Source organism: Rosa chinensis, chromosome 7, assembly GCF_002994745.2.
Source record: "Rosa chinensis cultivar Old Blush chromosome 7, RchiOBHm-V2, whole genome shotgun sequence".
Taxonomy (NCBI): Eukaryota; Viridiplantae; Streptophyta; class Magnoliopsida; order Rosales; family Rosaceae; genus Rosa; species Rosa chinensis.
The window spans coordinates 35,559,673-35,581,533 of record NC_037094.1 but is presented as its reverse complement, the minus strand read 5'-3'; the positions used below and the strand labels follow the sequence as shown (position 1 = coordinate 35,581,533).

Here is a 21,861-nt window from a genome sequence, read left to right as displayed (position 1 = left end):
TACTCTCTGAAAGCCCAGCATTTTGGAGAAGAGAACAAGAGAGAGGGAAGAATAGACCCAAAAAGAAGAAAAAGAAAATATGACTTTTGAGGGTATTTTGGGAAGTGTAAAAAGACTTGGGATGAAATATCATTAAAAAAATAAAATGGGGTGTTGGTTTGCAATTTTAGGAGTGTAAATTTCACCCCCCAAAAATATTACTTAGGTTAAGTGGGATAATTTTGGCTCAAGAACCCAAAATTTAACTTAAATTTATCTTCAAGCGTCGGATGAATATTACGATTGTTACCGACTTTCACAAAACTGTCGCGTTTAAGGTAGGAAGCAGGTAAAAGGGCCATCAAAATTCAAAAGTAAAACCCGCGCCTTCTTCTTCTTCTTCTTCTTCTTCTTCTTCTTCTACTTGTATGTCTAATAATAATATTTTTTTGTTCCCAATTTCGCTCAGCTTCTCCTCCAAGCCCTAACAATGGCGGCATCAGCAGCTGACCCCTCCGACGAAGTCAAGCACATCGAGAAGCTCTACGAGTTCGGCGAGCGACTCAATGAGTCCAAGGACATATCCCAGGTCTCTTTTTCCCACCAATTCGATTAGTTTCCCCTAAAATTTTCGTTTCTAGGGTTTTGGGTTTTAGACTAATGCGGGTTTTTGTTGTTTCAGAATGTCGAGGACTATCAGTGCGGCAAAGACGAGCATGAAGGCCAAGCAGCTCGCTGCACAGCTTATTCCCCGGGCTTTCCTTGCCGGCTATAGATACTCATCTTGATTTGACTGAAGAAGAAGAGCTACCTGACTTCATAGTGCTAATATCTGTACATGGTAACTGGAAATTGTGGGATTCTTCTTTAGAAAAAGTAGTGATTGATTGTGTCTTTTAAAAGTAGATCAGTGTGACATAGTTGAAGATACGTGTATCATTTGGGTCGTATGGATTGTGCAATTCGGTTCTATGTTGGACTTCTTGATCATTGTAATGTGCAGGTTCGAGTGCAAGCTATTCGGGGGCTTTCCCCTTTTCTGCAAGGACAACGTCTCGAAGATTGTAGACATTCTTGTGCAACTCCTTCAAGCTGGTAAGTTTTTATTTTTTATTTTTTGGTGGTTGTAGGAGACGGATTGGGATCTAGGAGTATATTGATTGTTTTATATCAATTTGATGTTCGTATTCATTGATGCTTTTTAGATGAGTTTGTGGAGTGTGATGCTGTGCGTAAGGCTCTTATGGCCCTTTTGAGGCAGGATGTGAAAGGTAAATACAATCTGTATCTGAGTTACTGAAAGGGTATTTTTTTTTTTCGGATTGTAGGATGAAGTTTGTATGCATAGAGACACAAGAATTTATACAAAGTCTTCATATCATATAAATTTGTATACTGCAAGAAATGTACACACATGCTAATGGTGGAAGATATGTAATCATCATGTCTATTCAAGAGTGTCATAAAACTTCTGCTGTCGGAATTATCATTCTTGGCCCTTATAAGTTAAATAACTTATTTTAATCTGGTGGCCTAAGTTCCATTCTGGACCATTTTGGCGTAAGCCGTAATAGTGGCTGCCTAGGCTTGCCTTTTACTATTGAGTTGATTTGCTAAGCTGCCTAGGCACGGTTTTCCTGTCCTACCCATCAATTGTGAGTGAACTGGTATACTAATATTCTGTTTTAACTTGTATTTCAGTGGGAAGATGAGAAGTTCATCTTCTAGTCTCTAAACCTTACTTCATAACTGTACTTAGCTTTATTTTATTTGAAGAACATTTTAGAATACAAATGAGTCTTTTTAATGTTTCCCATTGGATATTGGTCTCGCCTTGATGCAGCAGAGTTGGGGTGATTATGACTAGGGTGAGCTGGGGAGTGTTGAGAGACTAAGAAAGGAGAAAGATTTTAAAAGAAACAGAGGGTTATTAGCTGTAGAAGGGAGAAATAGAATGAGGGAGGTTAGGGGAGAGAAGCCAAGGCACCAAGCCTTCAAATTTAATTCATTCCAATATGATTTGGCTTACAAAAGATAACCATATTTATAGGCTTCAAACACAACCCTTAGTGATGCAGGACAAGTAGCAAAAGAACTGTAGAACTAGGGTTTGTTTGCAGCAGTCTCAATTGTTAGAAAGAAAAGGGATTTAGAATAAGAAAGTTAAGAAGAAAAGGATAGAACTACCAGCATCACACCAGTAAGTTTCTAGGATAAGGCTACTAGCATCACACCAGTAGGGTTTCTAGGCATCACACCTAAGGTCAGGTTGCATCACACAAACCTGGAGAGAAGCAAAAGCTTTAATTTTTATTAACTCAAATCTCAAAATAAAAGATTACAAAGGCCTCTATCTCAGACAATTCTAGAATAACTAGAAATATCCCTATGCTTAAAGGAATCCTAAAGGAATAATCCTAATAACAATAAGAATCCTAATAATAAAAGCCTAGATTTATTTGAACTACTTTCCAAATCTTGTCTTAAAATATTTTGCTTGTATACTTCATCACTTAGACTCCTAGCACACCAAAAGACTACTAAAGACTTATTATAATAGACTCTTCAATACTTATTAAATAGACATAAAGACACACTCAAGACCCTTGAGTACTCACCCTAAGATTTTAATACTCTTAAAAGCACTAGGCTCATAATTATTCTGCATAAAACTGAAAATTAACCTGGCAAGACCCTTAGACTACCATGGAGACTTCCCTTTGGACCAAAATGGGGTGGGCTTAGTCTTAGGCTTCCAAAGCGGATATTTTTATTCTAACCAATGCATTGCTGCTGCATTATGCTTGATCCACTTATTGTCCATTGCATCCCTGATATGTTTTGAATTCATGAAAAATCTCAAAAATTCTCTTTCATGATATATCTTGCCTTCTAGAACATGCAGCTTCTTTGAAAGCCTTGTTCAAGCACATTGGAAGCGTTGATGAACCAAGCCAAGACGATGTTATTCTTGAGAAATTCCTAAGCTTTATCAGAGATAAGGTGAGAAGATCACTTTGAGTAATGCCCAATAGAATACGATGATTGTTATCATGAATCTCGTTATGTTTAACAGATGTTAAATATTCTCAATTGTAGGTATTTCCTACTAAAGCTGAACTTTTGAAGCCTCAGGAGGACATGGAGAGGCATATTACTGACTTGATAAAAAAGGTGCGTTCATATTGTTTCAATTAAGTACACGTGCAACTTTAGAGGTGCCATTTCCTTCTTTAGTACCATGTGAAAGTCACCCAGACCTTTTGATTGCCATGCTGTCAGTTCAGTCTGATATGTGGTCCTTTTTCCTTGTGGTTACCCAGTGGAAACAACCATGTGAAAATAATGATTCTTTTTACCGTTCTGTTTTAAGGTTGTTAGATATATGAGTAATTTGATTGAGTTCAATTGCAGAGTTTAGAAGATGTAACTGGAGCAGAATTTAGAATGTTTTTGGACCTTTTAAAAGGTTTGAGCATCTTTGGGGATAAAGCTCCGAAAGAACGGAGGGTAGAACTTGTTGGAATTATTGAAGGACAGGCTGATTTAGATGCTCAATTCGATGTAAGTTCTTGTTTAACTGTCTTGGTTTAAAGAATATGAAATAATAGCTACGAGGCAAGTTCTTCATGCAAATTTTACTGCCGATAAGTAATGTGAGTGAGTGGTTTTTTATGTTGCTACTTTAATTGACCAATAATACCATAACCTGATTTCCCTTATTTCTCACCCCCAAGTGCACAACATCAAATCAGATTTAGGACTAGGTAAACTCAGGATGATAAAGAATTGGCTGGAGGAACCCCCTTGTCTTCATTTCTTTTAAATCATACTACCCTGTTTGACTAGAAGTGGTCGAAAATAAAAGTGAGGCTGATGGAAGTAACTGCAACATATTTTAGAACCATGTCTATTTTACTTTCTCTTCTTAAGATTGAAGGTGGTTGTCTATGCTGTATTTTCTTTTTTAATCATTATGGTGCTTTTAACAACGTAAGTGCAAAATGGTTGGCATACAGGTTTCAGACGCAGACCATATCGCCAGGTTGATATCTTGCCTATTTATGGCTCTGCCATTTATTGTGGTATGATCTCTACTATCATAGATTTCTCCCTTTATATTTTTGTTGATGTTTAATGTTTCTGACAATCAACCCTGCTCATTCAATTCGTATTTCCTATATAGAGAGGTGCACCAAGCAGCAAATTCCTCAACTATCTGAACAAACACATCCTTCCTGTTTCGGATAAGGTATCATCTACACCCAACTTCCTGGTATACCCTTTGAGCATTGGTGTCAAGTTTCTTGGCTGGCCAATTTATTAATCTAGTTTTCATATAATGAAATTAAGGTAAAATGGGTTTGTATTTAAAATGTAGAACAGTTTAGTATGTATACTATTTCTATTACTTACATGTGAAATATATAATATATATATAAATATATATTTACACACACACACACACACACCTATATATAATTTTTATGTGAGATCAATTTTACTATAATAAGGTTCCCAGAGGTTGTATTATTTGAGCGTTGGTCTTCTAATCTTGTTTTGTCGCCTTTTACTTTATGGTCTAGAATTCATACTAAATTACTTAAATAGAGTTTGGATGTGCCATTATTTTCCATATCAAGCCAAAAGTTTTTACACAGACGTAAGTTATTTCCTTATAAGCTTCTCTTTTGCCACTCTTTAGTTATGAGTACTTAGAAGTGGTCGCTAAATTCTGCAGTGAAAACAAGGGACAATATGCTATTCCTATTCACGAAAATTATAATAGTACCTTTAATGATAAAAAATAGTATACACATCTCTGTCTATTTGTAGTGTTTTTCTATAGAATACTCAATAGCGTTTCTTTTATCTCTGATGGTGCTGTCTTTATAGTTTTTTTTGGCTAGATTTGCTGAAGGCCCTTGCAGAAGTGGCACCATTCACCACACCACAAGATTCACGTCAGATTCTACCTTCTGTGGTTCAGCTGTTAAAGGTACCATTAATCTTGAACTTTGATGATTTATGCTTCATTGCTTTTTATCCATCACCATATAAATAATATTGTTTTGTTCTCTTTTTCAGAAAAACATGCCTCGGAGAAAGATGGAGAGGAGTTCAACTTCACTTATGTCGAATGCTTGTTGTACGCATTTCACCATCTTGCTCACAAGGTCTTGGGTTTCTAGTCAACACCCTTTGTCAATACCTTTGAATCGATCAATATCATGCCGTTCTTACGTTATTGCTTTATTGTATAGGTTCCAAATGCTACCAACAGTTTATGCGGCTACAAGATGGTAACTGGACAACCATCAGATATGCTTGGTGAGGACTTTACAGAGCAGTATATATGTTCATGTTATTGTCATTTCAAAGAAGCGTCTGCGAAGATTGAAGGTTCGCTAGTTTTATTCAGTGCAAAAGCATTATGTGTTCAATAGTCTTCCTTCAGTATCTAAGCAAAGTTTTCTCCTTGTTTGGATCTTTCTTGATCTTGTTTCATTGCAGTCCCTAGGAAACATGTTGCTGTTTCAATTCCTAGTTAACGTTCTTGAAGGAGATTTTCAACCTCGCAACTGTGTCTATGCAGGTAAATTGATTTTGATTTTGATTTTTTAATTATGTGTAGATTTTTCGAAGGGTTAGCTCATTATTGGATGCAGAAATTGCAAACTGGGTCCTTCTGAGAGTCTTTGCTCAACATGCTTTTGGTATGTATTTCTCTCTTGGCCCATGAATACTGATGAATAGTGAAAAATCTGTATTCTATCATTGATAAAGCCGATCAGAATGCATTTTCATTTACATAACTTTTCTCTTGAAGAATCAGTATCTTCATCGGTGAGTTTTGCACGCCAACCATTTGAAGTTTCTGTTGCATCTTAAATCCATATTGGGGTTAATCGAACTCTTCATTAAGTAATTCATCGACCATTTTGTTATATTCTTTTTGTGATCTAGAAAGTATGTTGATGCAGGACCAATACGTAAACTGTTGCTGTAGAGATAATCTGCAGTAGGCTAAGAAACAGAAAGCTAACTAATGGAATCACACCAGTAGGTTCTAGGAGTCACACCTAGGAAGGAGGTTGAGTCACACAACCGAGGATAGCAAACGCTCTCAATGTTATTAATCTTAATCTGAAAATAAAAGACTACAAAGGCCTCTATTTATAGGGAGGCTAAGATAATTCTAGAATAACTAGGAATATCCTTAAAGAATCCTAAAGAAATAATCCTAATAATTATAAGAATCCTAATAATAAAAGCCTAGATTTATTTGAGCTACTTTCCAAATCTTGACTTAAAATATTCTGCTTGTATTCTTCATCATATGTGTATACGTGTTGGTGTTGATCCAACAATAAATGCAATGCTTAATTGCTTGATGGTACACTAGGTATTGAAGTTAAGCATTGAAGTGGAAAATTTTCTGTTGAATCTATCATTGACATTTGTAATTTTGTTGAATGGTTTATTAAGACTTAGTCATTTGGTGGATTACTTCAATTATATATTAATTTGTATGACAGAACATATGCCATAATTTTCATTTTTCATGATTTACTATTCTATCCCAAATGCTAGATATAGCAAAGCAATACATTATAAGTTGAATCTATACTCCTTTTGTGTATGCATTGGATAATGTCATTTGTATTTCTAAATTTGGATATCTTCTGGAGAATCTGATGTGCATATACATTTGGGAAGGATATGGAACATCATAGAATTATCTGTGACAAACAGATTTCTTTGTAATGTTGCACATCTGCTACCTGCCCCCTTCCCAATTTTGGAAAGGATATGCAAATCTTTCCCCTGTCTCTTTGCTTCATATATTTTACCTTTAGATTCTTTTATACGAACACACAAAATAACTTTTGCTAAATAAGTTGAAAATGCAATGTAGTTGTGGTGAGTTTAGAGGAATGACCATTCCTGCCTAATACTTGGGGCTTAACAACCAGGAACCAGGAAGCTATGACGCCTCTGAAAATTTGTTTCTTTAATGATCCAAATCTGCATGAGGTTTTTGTCTGTCCTAAAATTCAACAGGTTTTTGAAGCTTAATGCTAGAATCATGCATTCCTAAAATTCAGTAGTCATTGTCTGTCCTCATAACATGGTATATATGCAGTAGTCCAAAATGGTTGAAAATATCTGATTGGTACTCTCTTGACGCAAAATGTCTTAGTCAATTGAATACTGGAAGTAACATAATCTAAATGAGGAGCAATATCTATTTGCTTGACAAAACATTTTTTGTGGGATTTATTTCATTTTAAAGGTAAAGATTCTAGTTGGTGGATCTTTGGAGTTTCCTAGACTTCTTTAATATAATGAAGCTTTCCTTAGTCGTTGTTCTGATTCTTTTTATTTTTAGTTGTTTGTGGGTGTTGTGTGTTCGTTAAGCTTCCTTGTTGCACCATTGTATTATTTTTTAACCAGTAATGGAGTTTTTTCGTCTTATAGGATTTGACCAGTTTCAATCATTGAATTAGAGAGAATCACCAGAGCAAGAAGGTTTTAAATTTTGAAGGATATTATTATTTGGATTTAACGGTTACTTCATGTAGTTTAGTTCATAAAATACCTATTCCTTTTTGGCCTATTTTACTTGTAACACCTTTTCCTCATTCCATTGGTTGCAGCCTCTGAAGATGAAAGCCTAGGTGATACAGAGTCTATTACTAGATATAGCAATTCCTCTTTCCGGTTCCTGTTGCGGGTAAAGTAAGGTAACTACAATGCTGCCTTTTCTCCATTTTGTTTGTTATCCTATTTTTTCCTTTTCAATTACTTGGTTCTTTGACTTCAGATAATTTCAACCATTTGAGGCCGCTTTTTCTTCATCTTTAAACATATTTCAAGACATGTTTTCCTGGTCGAAACGACCTACGCTTCTGCGATAAAATCTTAGAAGTTGATGGTCCTTTCTGAAAACATGCAGTGCTACAAACTTTGATACAGACGATGATAGAGAATTTCCATAACAGGAGTTCATTTGATGGCTTAGAGGTATATTGTCAGAGCAAACAGATATCTGCTTGTTCTTTTCAACTCCATGATTTAGCCAGGTACTATTTATCTTGGCCTTCTATATTTGCTTAGTAAATCTGTATATGCTGTTCTTTTCAGCATTTCAAGCTGCTACTTGCATCAATAGTTCCGAATGATCTTATAGCTATGGTGGAAACACTTTCTGCCCTTATATATGCCGTTCTTTTCAGCATTTCAAGCTGCTACTTGCATCAACAGTTCCGAATGTTCTTATAGCTATGGTGGAAACACTTTCTGCCCTTAGAAAAAACATCCCTCTAAGATGCATATGAGTGAAAAGATGGTTTGTTGTGATTTTGTAAATAGTTATCTCTTGTCTGGCAAAGAGCTGGGGAAGCAAGGAAGAGGGGTTGGATTTATTTTCACTTGTCATGGCGAATGATAGTACCCAAGATGATGAACTGAAATTGTTCCCAACTGATGTTGGAGAAGGTGATTACAAATATCAGTACCAAATAGGTTCTACAACTTATTTTGAATCGCATGGGAGTACCCAAAGTACGGAGGAGAGCAGCAGCAATGCAAATAATACTTCCAGTTACGGACTTAATACACATACCAGATCTCCATTTACTGAAGGAGGATGATTTGAAACTCATGGGACAGTTTATAAAGGACTACAGAGTACCTCCTGAGATCTGGTTCTCACTTCTGACAAGAATCAGATATTCTCGTGCCTTCCGTTCACCAAGAACCTGCAAGCTTGGCCTTCTTGCATTTACTGTGCTTGTTCATACTAGTGATGCTCCTGAAGAACTTCTGTCTTTCTTTGCTAATGAGCCAGACTATATTAATAGATCAATTAGAATTGTGCCATCAGAAGTAGTTTCTGGAACCATCAGAACAAATACAATGCCCTTATTGAAGATCATGCACCAACCCTCTTGTCCACTGCATCACATTGTTAGTGTTTCTGCTTCTACATAATTGGGTCTTCTACTTTTGCATCAATTGCGTTGGATCACATGAGTTATGGGGGGCATACAGGTTCTTTTGGATGTGAGGCTTCCATATCGACAAGATGTTGTGACTTTGCGAAAGTGATTGATATCATTGATGTCAGTCTACTGGAGAGACCAGATTCATGTAATTCAGTTTTCCTCGATTGCTTGTATAGGCATGGAGTTACCCAGTCAGTTTTGACGTATGAAGCTATCAGTCAATTGCTATGGAGAAGAATATGTCCTGGACTTCCATTGGCAATAAGAATGTTGTACTTGATGTTAGGTTCATTAATTAACTGTTTTGATTGGGAGCTTGAAGATGGAGTTGTACCCGAGACTATGAACATGGAAGATAAGTTTGGCCTCACCTTACAAATGGCTCAGCCTCTGAGAGTGTGCCTAAGAAGTTATAGGAGGAGCCGAGGAGGATTACCTTTTGTATTTTCCCTTGGGATTTGGAACCTTTTTCTTGGCTCCTCGTACTCCATCTCTTCTTTCAATTTTCTCTTCCATGCGTGTAGCGCATTTTTTTTGTTTTTCTTTTTTTCACCTTATAAAGGAAGGTTATAATCTATTAATTGTAACTCGGACAATCTTCACGCCCATATATATTATTATATTAAAGCGAGACGTGAGAAGACAAGGATCCAAGAACCCCAAGTAATAAGAAAACCAGTTAACTATTTAGAACATTTTAATATATAGCAGTCTTCTATCTGAACTTTGTCTTTCTATGAGCCAAACATCCGACAGTGTTGAAATCAAGACTGCGGTTTTGAAGAAGAGCAGAACGAGCGAGAAATATCAGAGGATGAGAGAATGAAGAAGATGATGTGACTGTATTGATAAGCCTTGAGATTGTACAGCTAATTACATGAGTATTTTATATGAAATATTGCAACTAACTGTGCTTCAGCCTAACAAATTTCTCTTAACAATAATATCTTGCTGACTTGTCTTCCCTGTTAACTTGTTGACTTACCTGCTGACTCATCTCATATAGCTTACAGACAGTCCTCCACAATATGGCCATACTAGATTTAACGTGTCCTGACCATATCGAGACATAGCATTGATCAACAATGAACAGAAGCCACTCTTAAGGACGACAACTAAGAGTATAAAAGAGACTTTATTACCTAGGCTGGTATTTTGTTAGTTAATTCCTGGATAAGGTCAATTCATATCAAGAAGTCCCATGGCCCAAGTTAGTGAGTTCCATTGGTTGCACTTGAAGGTCTTCCCTGCTTGTTGGTCGAGTCAGCATCATGGTTTGTTCTGGTGATCGATCGAGGGCTGGCCTGGTGGCCTGTGTTTCGAGCTTCCCGGTCTCGACCAGAATCATAGTTCAAATAGTGCGTAATTCTATTTATTGTTATAGACATTGTTGTTAATTTGTTTGGGTGTCTATGCTGGGATCCTGGGACTATCCGACTGAGAGCTGTAGATAGGTTTATGATGTGTCTGATTTATACCCATTTTGAAAGAACCTATTGTGAAATTTCTGCTTTACACTATTGTTGGTGTTTCAAATGTAGCTATTTGCTCAAGTCATTAATTACTATTAACTGTAAATTTTGATGACCATCAACAAAAGGCATAGGTTTTTAATGTACGTAAGGGTACTACCAAACACAGAACATACAATTATCTGAATCACGAGTTAGTTAATTACTGATACGAGATAAAAAGAAATAGATTCTTATTTTAAAAAAAAGAAAAAAAAGAAATAGAATCATATGTTTTGTCTGAGGTATATATGGCCTAGTTAATCCTTAAGAGGGGAAATGCTCATACACCCCAAATCTACCAATATACTTCTCATACACCTCATTAACTTATTTTTATTCCCTTTCACACAAACTTTTTCTTTTTTTCTTCTCACCTACCCATCTTATCTACATTTATATCATTAATACCCTTCTTTTCTCCCTTTCACCCTTATCTTTTGCATGTTTGTACTTTGACTAGTTTTCTTTTGATGAAACGTGGTGGACCCATTTTGATTTATTTGTTTAAATAATAATTGCAGCTAAACTCCATCCTCTCCTTGAAGGTAAATAGTTAATTTTCAATATCCATAATAGCACATTTAGATCGCATCTTGTCCAGATTAGATTTGGTTGCAGATTGTCAAAGATTTAGTAAATAATTAGCAGAAGAACAAGAAAAATTGAGAAAAGCAAAAGACTACAGAGATAGACTCAGTAGAAGAACTCTAAACTACTAGGATAGAATCTTCCTGGTACAAAAAACATATTTTTTTTTTTTTTGAAACAACAAAAAACATATTTATAGAAGGGTGATTCTATTCAGACCTCCAGATTTGCTATATGGACCTCCACTAATTTTTGTAAAAATTTAATTTCTAATTTACCCCTATCGAAAACTAAATAACAAAAAAATATAGAAAAACCACAACCAATTATGTCTCCATCTTCTTCTCCCTCACTCTTTCTCTCACCTGAGTTTCTTATTAGCTATCAAATTATTGATACGCCTATTGTTATATATTCATAATCAACACCCAATTGTTAGAATTTAATTATTGATTAGTAATTTGATATATATGTGACTGATAACTCTTCCCCTGCGTTTGCACCGTTCTTGAAAGTTTCTGCCCTAAGAACCAAAGTTCTTATTGAGGTTTGTGATCTAGTCCAAGTTTTTCTCTTTATCTCTGCCACCATTCAAATTCGAGGAATTCCCTTCATTTAGACAATTAGTCATTAATCCATTGCAATTGAGTTTCGAACAAAAATCATACTCCCATTGAACTTCATACCCAAAGCATGAATTAAATATCTAAACTTGGATTCATGGAATATACTACTATATGTCCTTCCTCCAAACGATTAAACAATAGGCTATAAAGATGTAGCTAAGGCAGCAGATGTAATCGCATGATATAGCCAAAACCAGAGAAGTGGTGTGGAGGTCGACAAGAATAAAATATAAAAAAAGGGGACAAAACTGGAAGATTAAGGGAGAAATATTATGTGACGACCTAAAATTTTTAACATTTTCTAAAAAAATAAGTTTAATTTTAATTATTGTGCTAAACTATTTGTTTAAATATTGTTTATATATATATATATATATATATATATATATATATATATCTATATATAGTATAGAGCTGAATTTTACTTATTTGGGTTTAAGTAAATAGAGTTTAGCCCAAAAGATTTGGCCCAAAACTCAAACCCAAGTAGCTTAACAGCTGATAAAATAAACTCCACGACAAAACCAAATCAAACAATGCCTAAACTCAAAGCATTGTCCCGTCTCTTCATCGGCTTCCTCACCCCCATATTCTCCTCCATCTGATACACTAGCCACCGCCTTAGGAAAGTACAAAGGACATAGCCGCCGCCATGGGTAAGTAGGAGGTGTCAACAGCCTTGGAAATCAAGTTTCAAATTTGGTGATTCCCCAAAGCTATGAAGCTAGAGCTGGAACCCTAGAATCAGGCAGGGCCGGTCCTGAGATTCTAACGGCCTGAGGCGAAGAATTAAAATGTGGCCTCCGTGTGTGTGTCTATATATATACATATGTCAAATAACAATATAAAATCATGTATTTTTGAAAAAGTAAGTATAAAATTAATAGCAAAACCAAAGTATATGAATTTATTTCTCTACATAAATTTTTGAATTACAAAGCTACTTAAATATAATTTTTTTATGGCTGGGCCACGGGGTCCAAGAAAAAATAGCTCAAGTGATTGGGGACAAAAAAAAAAAAACAAGAAACCTGAAAAGGTGAAGCGGTTCCATTTAGGCCCTTTTTAAGTCAAAACTGATTGTAAAAATTCCAAAATAGAAGTGGAACAAAAGAGAGAATCGAACCTTAGTGGGGAAAGACACGTACTAACTACACCACCGCTGGAGCAATGCGCAATCTTCTGCTGATAGGAGGAAACTGTTTATATATATACGATCTCTAACATATGTACAGAAACTCTGGAGGCCCCCGGGAGCCGGTGGCCTGAGGCAGCCCTCAGGGCCGGCCTTGGAATCAGGAGCTGGAACTCTAGAAATCTGGAGGTGGCAAGTCTAGTACCTATATGGGTAAGATTTCAATTAGAATATCTATCTTGCTTTCTACGTTTTCACCTCCTTTCCAGACACTATAAATAGGCTAAACCATCTATGCTTTCCATACAGTTCCTTGAGTTGCTAGATACATAGATAAACAAGGGAGAGAGAGAAAAAGAGGGTTTTGGTATCTTAGAAGTGGAGGAGTAAAAAGTCAGGTGTGATTCTTTCATTTTTGATTTGATGAGTTCTTTGTGGTTCTGATGGTTAATGCAATTTGGAAATTGGGTTATGTTCATAGGTTATTATAAGACCTGGGGATTCTTGATGATAGAAGAAGTTACAATAGAGATGAAGTTCAGTTAGGAATAAAGTTGTTGTTACTGGAACAACTAGAACTAATTATTTTCTCATCTTCTATTTGATTTCACTAGTTTCTGGAAAATAGTTTATATTTTTGGTCTTTGAATTAATCCAAATTAGAATTTGAAATCACTTTGTATCTGGTTTATTGTTTCCTTTAGTCATTAGAGTTTTTGGAAGACATAGATTAATAAAATCTGACTTGAGAAGAGTCAAGAACCAAGTAGGAAACATATGCAGTTTTAAAGTTGAATTTAGAAAACCTTCACTCATCCTTTAAAGCCTTGTTGAAAGTGTGATTTATTTTATTTAACACTTTAGAAAGTCTATTTTCAGTATTGAAAGTTTTACACAAATTGGAGTTGTAGAAAGTACATTAAAACTGAAGAGGTTAGCACACAGTAGCAGTTTCTGCAGAAAAACGTGGGACTGTAGCTGAACTTTAAAAATTCATAACTAATTCTAGGAAATTTTTTTTCAGATGATTCAAATTCTGAGAGTTTCTTTAGGATGTCAGCTACAAATCGTTAGAAGACCATGAAAACAGATTTTAAACATATTTGTACAGTTTTTAACATTAAGGTGACTGGGTCAGAAAACTGCAGTATTTCAGTTTGTCAAGTAAAAACCTGTTTTGGTAAAAATAACTCACTGCTAAGATTTTCATAGTATGTTAGCTGAGTTTTGCTTTAATTCTTTATGTGTGGAACTAATAAATTCTATTCTTGCAATAGGAACTTGTTTTCATCCGGATACTTAACGTGAAAATCAATCAAGGTAGGGGAAAAACTTGGGGAGCCTCTATGTTTGCATTGGATGGTTGCTTACATGATTGTATTGATGGTTGTGTACATGATTATATGCATTTATGTCCTCTGTTTCTGTTTGTTTGGTATGGCTGAATAGTGAATACACTTACATAATCAAAGTATTTGTGCATTAAGAAGACATGAAGTATAAGGGTGGTGATGGTAATGTGAATATGCTATTGGAATGAGTATGTTGGTTTATCTTTTGCGTAGTTGAGTCTATAACCTCAGCAGGTACCAGATCCCAGGTATGCCCACTTGTGAATGTGCACTTAGTATAGGATATTGAAAGGGTAATTCGGGACTGGCGAAAGGGGAATAGACAAGATGACTAGCAAAAGAGGGTTAGGGGGGTTTGATTTTGGGTGGGGGTTAGTTCACATTGTTGAATACTCTGAGTCACCTTCGTGGTAAAATACATGGTATGGGACATGTAGGTTCAGTTTATTTTACAATGTGGATTATCGGGAATAGATAATAGTTGCATCCATTCATTATTGCTATTCTAACTATGATCTTCACAGAGGTTTCATTCTCCTACTGGGCAATGTATGCTCACCCCTTTTTATCATTTTGCAGGTGACAAATAAATAAGTTTGAAGTTATTTTACTGCAAGGGTGTTTTTAATAATGTAATATACATGTGTGTTATTGTTAATCATGCTTGGGTCCTAGACAAGAACTTGGAATATAGTTGACCTTTTGTTGTAAATGTTGTTGTAAACCCCTCTTGTAATAAAGGTTGTGTTTCAATTTCGAAAACTTGTCTAGTATCGTTCTTTTCCAATTATTCGTATTTCGATTTTGGAAATTTATTTCCATGATTGGAATATAAGTCGCATCTAAAAAAAAAAAAAAAATTTGGATGTGACATATTACTACTATATGTCCTTCCTCCAAACGATTAAACAATAGGCTATAAAGATGTAGCTAAGGCAGCAGATGTAATCGCATGATATAGCTAGAACCAGAGAAGTGGTGTGGAGGTCGACAAGAATAAAATATAAAAAAAGGGGACAAAACTGGAAGATTAAGGGAGAAATATTGAAGAGGAGGTCCAAATAGTAAATGGGAAGGTCTAACTAGAACCACCCTTTATAGAATTGAGAAAAATATTGAAGAATTAGAATTTATCTGCAAAGAGGAACAAAAACCTCTCGATTATTTGAGCATTGGTTAGATCTGCATATCACTGGTATCAGAGCTTGTAAAAGAGCTCAAAAGGGGAACCCCCAATGGAGACAATGTCTGAATTAATATTAGAGAAGTTGAATTCTCTACTAAAATCTTCTGATGAGAAATATCAGAACTTGATACAAGAAGTAGATATATGTCAAGATCATCTAGAAAAAGTACCAAATATAATCTCCCAATTAGAAAAATTGGAGCACAAAATAGATTATATCAAAGAACTTCCAAAAAGGGAAGAAGAACAGCTAACAAGTGTTGGCAGAAAAATCAATGAACAGCAAGAAATGCTGGATTCTATGAAAAATTTATTGAAAGATAAGAAAAAGCCTCCAGTAAAATCAAAGAAAACTAATGGATTCAAACTATTAGAAAAACCTGAGAAGAACCATTCACAACAGATTCACAAGGTTACCTGGAATGGAAATTATCTGGTCCAAAGAAACTACCAGAAAGTGCCAAAGCGACAATATATGAAAGCAGAATGACTGGGGATATCAGTCTAAAATTCGACGATCACAGAAAAAGTGACTTATGTCTTGAAAATATCAGGATAAACAAAAATCTTCTTAGAAGAAGCTACAACACTAGAGAAGCTAGTGTTAGTGGTACCAAATTTCCTGTTGAAGAACCAACAGAGCCAATTACTGAAGAAGAATTAGAAGCTGATCTAAATAGACCAGTAAATATGCTCAGAGCAAAAAAGCTCTATGAACTCTATGATGAAGCAGAATCTTGAGAAAATACTGAACGATTAGAACAACTAATCGAAGAAATGAAAAAATTTAAAACAGGAAAGGTAAGAAAAGTCCTTCCTTATCAAGATATAGAAATGGAAGATGGAGAAAGCTCCAATTCCAAAACTTTCATCATCAGAGAAAAGGGAAAGTTAAAACTCCCTGTGCAGAAATGTCCCAGAGGACAATATGCCTAGGGTACCAATCACAAATTATGGTATATGGCTAAATCTAGACAAAACTCTAGATAAAAGAAAAGCTATTGACCAATGGGTAGATAGCCTCATGATGGCCTCTACTCTTACCCTTGGAAAATTTGAAGCATCAGATCTTCAGGTGTACTATGAAACTACTCTAACCGGAGTAGCTAAAAATTACTATTTGTCTTTCAAAAAGACTGCCAGAGGAAGAGACTGGCTAGAAGAAATTAAAAATTCAAAATCTCCATATGAATTTGCAGTACCCCTGTACGATCAATTCTATAGAGATCTCTCAAATTTGAGTGAAAAGGCTAAAGAAACGGCCAAATCAAATATCTATGCTCTCAAAATCTGTGACATGAGATATTTTGAAGAATACTTGAATGAATTTCAAGAATACTATTGTACAATAGGTGAACTAGAAAACACTAATCTAGTAAACCTGTTACACAGAAAAATTCTTGAACCATGGAGAACAGCTGTGAGAGAAAGCATAACTGAAAAACCAATTGAAAGATTTTCAGTTGGAGGAATTGCAGACAAAATCAAGCAATTACTAAAAGAACAATGCAAAGCAAATCTTAGAGCCAAAATGGCCAATAAACAACTCAAAGGAGTTGAAAACTTCTGTTATGGAATACTGGATATGCCTACCAACTGGGGATGTCATGAATCCAAATTCTGAAAGAGAAAAGAAAAATATTACTCAAAAAGATTTAGAAAGAGTAATAAGGAAAAAGATTGGAAATTCAAGAAAAATTCCAATTTCAAGAAACAACAGGAAGAAGATCCAAAAAAGAAATTCTTCAAGAAAAAAAAGAATCACCAAAAGCACCATCAGGATAAACAACCAGGCAAGAAAGCTTGTAAATGCTGGTTATGTAAAGCTGAAGGGCATTATGCCAATGAATGTCCAGAGAAAAATAAAAGATCTATAAAATCTCTATTTGAAGAATACGAGCCTATAGTAGAAACAACAAATATGAAAGGCTATGAAATAGCTTATTCTGATGAAGAAGATGACGAAAGGTCAGTATACTCTGCCTGGTCTGAAGAAGAATATTCATCTGAATCTAAAATAGATTCTGAAGTAAAATACTTAGAATCCAGACAAATGAATGTTCTTAAAGTTAAGAACTGGGAAGAAAGCAAAACAGAAGCAATCGCGTCTTCTTATAAGGTGAACCCTGGTACATTCGTTTGTGACTACTGCCTATGTCATGAAAGGAATGGACTTCCTATGTTTTGTGAAGAGTCAAAAAAGACTTATCACAAAGAATGCTTCATAGCTAAAGCAAGAAGAAAAACCAAGAATGGCCTTATCAGCCAATTGGTAGAACAAGAATATGAAGAATATTTCTTTGAAGAAAAAGAGAAAAAGAGAAAAAGATAGAAAACTTGTTCAAAGAAATTACTGAACCTTCCTCGGAAATAAAGGAAGAAAAAATCGAGGAAGAAAAGATCGATGAAAATATAGAGCTGGTTGAACCACCAGAAAATATTCCAGAAGAATGCAAACCCTTCGTACCACAAGATTAAGCTCAGAAAGAGCTACAACAATCAAAAATCGTCTCTACTAGTAGATATAGCAACTACATAGAGATTGGATTAAAATTCCCTGATCACAGAAAATATCATCTACATGCCTTTGTAGATAATGGATCAGGATTCACAGTTGCAAAGAGATTTGCAATTCCAGAAGAACTCTGGAAAGAAGATAAACAAAGATTAGCTACTGGTGTCCAGTTTGATGGAAGCCACTTAACCATTAATAAAGCAGCTAGAGATGTTCACATCACCATTGGTGGAGGAACATTTGTTATCAACACTCTTTGGCAATCAAAAGGCCAAGGATCAGATTACTTATTGGGAAACGATTTCATTCTTCAACAAAGATTTATTCAAGATGAAGAAGCTATAGGCTTCAGAAAAAGAGATAGGGTGTTTTGGGCAGACAGAGTTACCAAAGCAAAAAGTGTAGTAGGTCCAAAATTTACTATACAATATCAGAGATTGCAACGAAATAGTGGTGATCATATGCCCTACAAACCCAAATTTGAACCTGTGCTTCAAATTAAGCAACAAAAAAATTGCTTATAGAAGAATCTTCTAAAGAAGAAGAAGAAGAAACTAGTGAAGATGAAGAACCTAGTTTCATCCATGAGCATAACCTCAAGCACTTTCAGAATAAGATTGAGTCTCAGAAAATTCCTACTCTTGATAAAATCATGAAAATGCTAGAACAGAATATAGATGTCGACCCTCAGAAATTTTGGGAAAAAGACCCAATGGTATGTGAATTAAGATTACATGATATGAATGCTATCTGTCATGTCAAGGCCATTCCTTAATACAAAGACGAAGATAAAAAAGAATTCAGAAAAGACATTGAAGATCTCTTGAACAAGAGATTAATTCAACCATCTACTAGCCCTCATCATGCTCCAGCATTCTACGTGAGAAATCATGCAGAAAATACTAGAGGAAAAGATAGAATGGTAATTGACTATAGAGATGTCAATAAGAAGACCGTTAAAGACGGTTATCAAATTGCTCAAGTACGAGTACTAATCAACCAGCTCAGAGGGGCTAAAGTCTTTTCAAAATTAGATGCAAAGTCGGGTTTTTGGCAAGTCAAGATGCATCCAGATAGTGTTCCCTTCACTGCGTTTGGAACACCACAAGGACATTACGAATGGCTAGTAATGCCCTTTGGCCTAAAACAAGCCCCTTCCATATTTCAGAGAAAGATGGATGACATCTTCAAACATGTTGCTGAATTCTGTGTCGTCTACATCGATGACATTCTTGTCTTCTCCAAAAACCGAGAAGAACACATGAAACACCTCTATGAGGTTGTAAAGTTGATAGTTCAACATGGAATCATCTTAGGAGAAAAGAAAGTCTTCTTTATCCTAGATGAAGTGGATGTCCTTGGAATAAACATCAAGAATGGAGTGATAAAACTCAACCCCACATCCTTGAAAAAATCTGAAAATTCCCAGACAGAATCCTTGATGCTAAGAGTCTAGAAAGATTATTAGGAGTCATTAATTATGGGAGAGATTTCATTCCCAAAATGTCAGGACTAACAGCAATTAATGTTATCTCCTAAAACAAGTTCCAAAAGAAAATGGAACTTTACAGAAGATGCTAGTGATAATTACTAGTCTGGTATTGTTCTGGCAAAAACACCTGGAACTAACATTGAAAAAATCTATAAATTTTGTAGTGGCAAGTTCAGCCCTGCAGAACAAAATTATCCTACAGGAGAAAAAGAAATTTTGGCTGTCAAGAAAACAATTTTAAATTCTCCTGCTTTTCTTGGAAAACCCTTTTCTGTACGCACCGATTGTGCTAGAGTAAAGAATTTTAAAAATTTTAAACTTGATAAAGCTGCTGATAGAGGAAGATTAGCAAACTGGCAATTATTTCTTAACCAATACGATTATAATGTTGAATTAATTGCAGGAAACAAGAACTATCTTCTAGATGCCTTAACCAGAGAAATGGCAATGTTCAGCCGAAGAGACGACGACGAAGGTCCCAATCCCAGAAACAGAAGAACTGGGAAAGAACCTGAAAATGCTGAGGATTCTAAAGAAAAAAAATCCTCAAAAGATTTCTGCCAAGTCCAAACGGACTAGCCACAATTGATCAATCCCAGCGTAAAGGATTGGCTAGCCCGTCTCAAACGGCAGACTATAAAGGCTCATCAAGACAGTTGAAGGCTGTTGCTTTGCCAAAAAGCAAATCAACTCCAATTGGAGTTATAAATGTTTTTAATTATGAACTAAAAACTTTTGCTGATCATGTGTTTAGAACTGGAAGGAGGCTAGCATACCACCAAAAGGCAATTTTAGATAACCTCTTATATGCTTTCCAGGAAAGAAATAGTGGACTCATGTTCCCAACTCTGTTTGCATTAGCTGAAGAACTCCATGAAAATGCTAGACCGCAGTTTAAAGAAGTTTATGAAAATACACAGTAGAGTGCTGTCCAGAATGAGATAATCCAGTATCTTAAAGATCCTTAGAGTGCTAGAATTCATGTTATAGCACTAAAAGAATCAGAATGGTTTAAGTTTCATAATCTAATTTGAAGTAAGAATTCTGACTCATGTCTACCTCCAACTCTCTTCACTGTCCCTGGACCTTATGTTGGAAGATATGTGGTCAATGTTCAGAGTGAACATCCTCAAGAACACAAGGTTTGGCTTGTTGAAAATGATTTTGTCCACAATCTTTGGACTAAAACAAATGATGATCTCAAAGGATTGCCACCCCTCATAGTCAACACAGTCAAAAACGTCAGAAAAAATGACTGCATCCTCAGGTTGAAGTTCAGGTCTACTCCACCAGAGTGGATTTAGAAGACAAATGGGGAAGTTGATTATATTTCTCCATATCATTATGTGAGAATCATTCAAGGGAAGTATCTTCACCCTGCATGTGTTGGATACAATGGCCAACCAAATTCTAGTATTCCTTGGATGAAGGCTATGTCACTAGAATATATCAAAAAGATCATCGAAGAAGATACAGAAAATACATTCCTGGCAGCAGGAGAAAAAATTATTGTTATTGCATACGACCATCTAGGGGTCATCATGGGTCGGGTTAGGGCCGATCCTACCATAAATTTTAGGGCTTAGGGTCGGGCCTGGTCGGGTCTAGTCAAAGTCAACAAAATTTAGGGCTGGGTAGGGTCAGACCGGGGCTTAAATATGCTAACCCTAACTCGCCCGAAAAGCCAGATTCGTTAGGGCCGACCTTTCGAATAGGGCTAAATAGGGCCGAAAAGGGCCTTATTTTGTATAACCAAAAAAAAAAATTACATTGTATTTTTTCCTCAAAATGTGGCTAAATGATTATATAGATAATACAAGACTCATTGTTTTTTGTTGATCATATTTAATACACACACACACACAGAAATTAACTTATAACATTTATTAATTTAGTTAAGGTGGTTATATTCAATTAACTATCTCTCTAAATCTATCAATATTAATTGTTGTGTAACAAGGAAAATAATAGTTAAAGAAAATAAAGCCTATGTAATAGAAAATAATAAAAATAATATATAAATTTTAGGGTAGGGCCGGGTAGGGCTTGGCCCTTACGGGCTCAATTGGGCCGGGCCGTAGGGTAGGGTCGGGCTTCACTTGCATGACCCTTACCCTACCCTATTTGAGAAAGGGTAGGGCCGGCATACATGCCCTCAATAAAGTTCTGCAGGTCCACGCAGTCCATGGCTTTGTCAAAAGTGTCGCGGCTGGCCTTGTTACCGGGAACAGGATCTAAACAAACAAGAAAACAAAACAAATTAGCATCGAACAGGTTAGCGAAGGAACAGGTTGGCGGAAGACACTTACCGGGGGCGCAAGTCAATTTCAAGTCTATCAACAACTCCCAGTCGGTGAGCAATCGAAGGTCAAGAAGATTACGGTTCTTCCAGCAACCCGTAATCCGAGCTATATGACACCGCTCCTTGCGTGTCAACGTGAACCGCAATCCCGTTGCACAAAG

The 21,861-nt window shown here is 35.8% G+C and overlaps 1 long non-coding RNA gene and 1 pseudogene across 1 annotated transcript; both read left to right on the top strand.

Moving 5' to 3' along the window:
- Positions 1 to 469: 469 nt before the first annotated feature.
- On the top strand, positions 470 to 9,783 carry LOC112177833 (annotated as a pseudogene).
- A 3,054-nt stretch (positions 9,784 to 12,837) lies between these two features.
- LOC112175339 lies at positions 12,838 to 14,970 on the top strand. The gene is made up of 4 exons (XR_002926407.2): positions 12,838 to 13,066; positions 13,163 to 13,251; positions 14,131 to 14,173; positions 14,785 to 14,970. It is a non-coding gene; the product is annotated as an uncharacterized LOC112175339 (long non-coding RNA).
- Positions 14,971 to 21,861: the final 6,891 nt, after the last annotated feature.